Below are 4,708 nucleotides of genomic sequence, written 5' to 3'. Positions count from 1 at the left end.
TGTCAACATAAGGCCTTTAACATCCTGTACTCACCAGTAATGATCGTGGTGTTTGGTCATAGCGTATCGTTTTCACCATGATCTGCAGCCTCCGTGTGTTTAAACGCAAAAAACCACCATGACACATTAATGGAAACCAGCTGAGCACGGTTGGCACTTAAAAGTTAACATAAACCTTTTGTGCGGCTAATAAACTGAGCAGCAGTGATTATTGTGGAGGTGAAACTCTGATAGGTGGCTCCTCAGAGAAAACAATTAGAGGCCTTGATAAAAGCTGGAAGAACCAGGCTGGAATCACACTGATGAGACCACAAGGTATTTTTAACATCTGAATAAATACTAATGTTATTTAAAATCATAATCACTCTGGCTGGTGATGGTTAATGAGCTCTTGGAGACAGTTAAACAATCGGCTGGGTTTACATGTGGGTTAGGTTAAGATAGCAGGAGAAAATTTCCTTTTAACGAGTTGATGTTCCAAATTATTATAAATGTTTACATTTACCAGTCATTCACAGCCTACTACCATCACACCCCATTGGATGAAATGAAGTGATACCGCTCAACATCCGACATGTTCCATATGTGTTCATTTAAATTCATTTCAAAGTGGATTTTAATTAAATAACAGTTTAAAAATAAATAAAATCTTGAAATTCAAACGATCATGCCTGTATGATCAAGTTTCCCTTTCACTTAAAGTGTCAGCAGTGCACACTTCAACCATTTCACTTTAATAAAATAAAAAGATGACCAAATACTAACTAATTTCAATATTTATCATTGACATTAGATTTACAGTACATCATTTTATATATGTAGCCTGCAAATTGGGCAGCTTTGGCTTAGAAGGTAGAGCGGGTGGTCCACTAACCGGACGGTCAGCGGATCAATCTTCCCCAGTCTGTGTGCCGATGTGTCCCTCGGCAAAATACTGAAGCCCAAATTCCCCCTGACGGCTGTACCTGCAGTGTATGAGTGATGTCTGATTAAGTGCTGCACCTAGATGCACTGTGTGAATGGATGAATGGCAAAACTGTACTGTAAAGAGCTTTGAGTGCTCATCAAGACTAGAAAACTGCTAAATAAACGATGACACTTCTTTCAACCAATGTTACTCTACTGCCTTGCTTTCACGCACACTCTCAGTAGCAGCATGTGGTGCTCATGTATAACTGACTCATGTTGGCAGAAACTAGACAGAAACAGAGACAGTAAATACTAAACTAGTGAGTAAGTAAATACTTCTCTAAATGTCAGCAATGCACCAACTTTATTTGCCCATCCCAAACACGAAGATATTTTCAATAACAACATTTTTACAAACTGAGCTATTCCACAGTCTTTTCACACACCCACTTGTCAACTGCAGAAGCACCATCTTGGCTACAAGGATTTGGGAATCATGGTTTATATATATATATATATATATATATAAAGATTTCAGTCTGATAGTAAAAGGACCATCTCAGTGATCTCACCGTACATAACTGTTGGACCAGCATAACAGATCTGACAGTAAACTGAGGGGAATCCCATGTGATGGAGGCGTGTAGACAGTCCGAGCACTAAGATGCTGATTGGTTGCATAATGCAGCAGGAGTATGAGGGTGTGAGGGTGGATCAGTTTCAATATCAGTCCATAGCTCAGTAGCATGGCAAGACAGTCACACCAGTGCACACAGACAACAAAGGCATTGATAGAAGGACCATGTGAGAAAATGTAGGTGTCCTCTGAGCATGCCTGTAAATCAGTGAGGGTGGGGCTTTGGCTGGGAGCACCTTGGCTCTGCTCTCTATCTCTGTCTTCATCTTATTTCTCTTATTTTCCTAAATCAGGCTCATGGAATTCTTTTAAATGAACTCCTGCATATTAAGTTGCAGCGACATATTTTTGGTCCTTTTTAATTTGCGTGACGGGATTACACATTATCAAAATAATGCTGAGATGAAAGCGAGAAAATTGGCTGAGACATTGAAATAAACCACTGGGCTTCTCTTATTGCCACGGCTACATATGTTAACTACACTAGATAAACCAGAGCTGGTGTTTGTCCTGCCGACCTCATCCTACTGGCCACACACAAGGGCACACAACTGAACACACATCCACACACACATGCCATCCAATCACGTTAACTTACAAACACATATAGGCTCCCTTACATCAACATATATGCATACATCCTAACCTTGACCCTCGTGTATTATAATGCAAACACACCCAGAAGAGCCTGCGTGACTACAGTAATGAAATAAAACATCCGGCGAATCATAGTGGTCCAGAAGTATTAATTTGATTGAGTCGATAAACATTTATGTTCTGAATCCGGACCCAGCGGACCCAGCTCTTTAGAGGAGGGGTTGCTCTTTTGGGGCCAGTTGGTTTCCATCTCGCTCCTTTTCAGCGCACACTTACTGTTCCAGCTTCAGCAAAGTTTAAAATTTGGGGGTGGCTTTAGTTTTCTTCTGTTTCTCCTTTCATAATAACCAGTCCTTCTGTTTAGTGCAACAAATCCCAGAGACCTCTTCTTCAACCTCGGCACATGGTGTCATGATGTTTCTGCCCTTTTGATAAATGACTGTCTGGGGAAGGTTCCCTCTCTGCAGTCCGTCCTCTTGATCACCTCCCAAATGCTCCGCTGCTATCAACACCACTGGTTTACAAAATATGGCATTCTCTTTTTGGTAAAAATTGCTAAAGTATGATCAATATGTGCATCTCAACAGATCAGCCTTTCTACACTCCTACAGAGAGGTTTGGCAGAAATCTGTGCAGAAAAAAAGTCTCAATAAACATTAAGACAAGAACAAGTTACACTGGATAAAGGAGAAAAATGCTCAGTGGGATTATTTGGCTACTATGCGAGGACACTGCTCTTAATCCAATTTGTCTTCAGTTCAACAATAAAGAAGGTGGAAAAACCAGCTTCTTTGGTGAATTTAAACCTTTCAATAGAAACAATTGGTAAATACTTAGATTCGATTTTCGGCAATTCCTTCCCGTTAATTTCCTCCTGCATTCAGATTAACGACAGTGTCCCTATTCCAAACTTTATTCTGAGAATGGGACCATTTCACCTTTCCCTCCTTCCAAATACAGAATCATTGGTAGCAATACAGAGAGTGACAGTGAGAAAAGGAAATTTAAGTGAGAAAAGAAATCCTGGATCCGAACCAAACTTTAATCGACTCTTTCCTTGAACCATACCTCATCCTTCCACCCTTAAAACGTCTTCATCAATTTGATGTGTTTGCAGCATGTGTTGTCAAATTGATTAATTTGCTTGTTCTTTCTAGTTGAATGTTATTTCTTTAGTTGCGGTGTATTGAACTTTCCGAGCCAGTCACAACAAGAAGTCAAAAGTTAAAATGTTTGATGCAGCACTGTGGTCTGAGCCCCTGATTTGGAGATTTTATAAAATATCTCGACTGTGACAAACCAAACAGAATCCGGTCTGCAGTGGAGTGAGACAGAGCTCAGTAGCAGAGGAATCACAGAGAGGGGAGCAGCCGTCACCACAACACAGAGCTGTGTGGCAGACAAGATCGGATCTGAACCATGAATCAGACCAAACAGACGAGGTGGAGCTCTCCATCTGCTCAAAAGTAAATAGACAAATCTGAATGTTAGAGTGGGCTTTAATGCTCTGAATTATTTAGTTTACAGTCGCTGCTCTGGCTAATGCAGAAATCCCAGATTGCAATCTTATGTTGGTATAAGCCTCTTGTGTATCTGTCCCACAGATCATTCATCAATGGCTGCTCTCTATCAAGGAGCAGGAACCACTGTAAGTGCACTGCACTTCAGGAAGAGCATTTTACCAGTGAAGTGATGAAGACATATATTTGTGTTTTGAGTTATCGTCGTCTGATGAAGAGCCTCACCTCCTCATCGTGATCCAAACTGATTATTTCATCGGGACACGTCTTTGGAAATAAATGCTGATATTAAAGCAGTCCAGCAGTAAAGATTTTACGCTCTCCTGATTTCACCATATGGTGCAGTCCAGATCAGTGGCAAATGATTTATAATGTAAACGATTTTCAGTGTGTGTCATTTTCAGTAAGTTTTTAGACATGAACTCCAGGGGATGTCCAGAGAGTTGGGTCTGGAGTTTCTCCAAGCAATGCAGGGGAGTGGCCCAGCATGTAGAGGTATCATGATAATTGTGCGGATCACATGTTTTTGTTTACAGCACATTGACACCGGCACCATATCACCAAAAGCTCACTTGACATCTTTGTCACTGGCCTTTACGTAAGGCACTGCCTTTTCATACTGAAGTAGTGTTATTCTTTTTGTTTTTTTCATGTTTGTAGTCACATTTTAGAAATATCATCAACACGCCCACTCACTCGCTGTGAATCCTGCAGAGGATCTCCTGCTTTGTTCTCACATCGGAAGATTCAGACATTATCCACAGTTATTACTAAAGAGGCCTGGCAGGAGAAACTCTGAGGAAAGGCTGCAGGCTCTCACTGGGACATTTGCTTCCTCACATACAACCCCTGGAGATTACACTTTGAAAAGATCCAATAAATGCTGTCTGACATCTGTCACATGCCATAAATTATGAGAGATGGAATTGTTACCTTCTAAAGAAAAGAGGTTCTTGTAGCTCAATCACTTCCATGTGCGACAAGCATGACTGCATGTGTGTATGACTGCATGTGCACGTGCACATGCAGTCATACACACACCTGG

Source organism: Hippoglossus hippoglossus, chromosome 1 (assembly GCF_009819705.1).
Source record: "Hippoglossus hippoglossus isolate fHipHip1 chromosome 1, fHipHip1.pri, whole genome shotgun sequence".
Lineage (NCBI taxonomy): Eukaryota > Metazoa > Chordata > Actinopteri > Pleuronectiformes > Pleuronectidae > Hippoglossus > Hippoglossus hippoglossus.
This window is presented reverse-complemented; position numbering follows the sequence as displayed.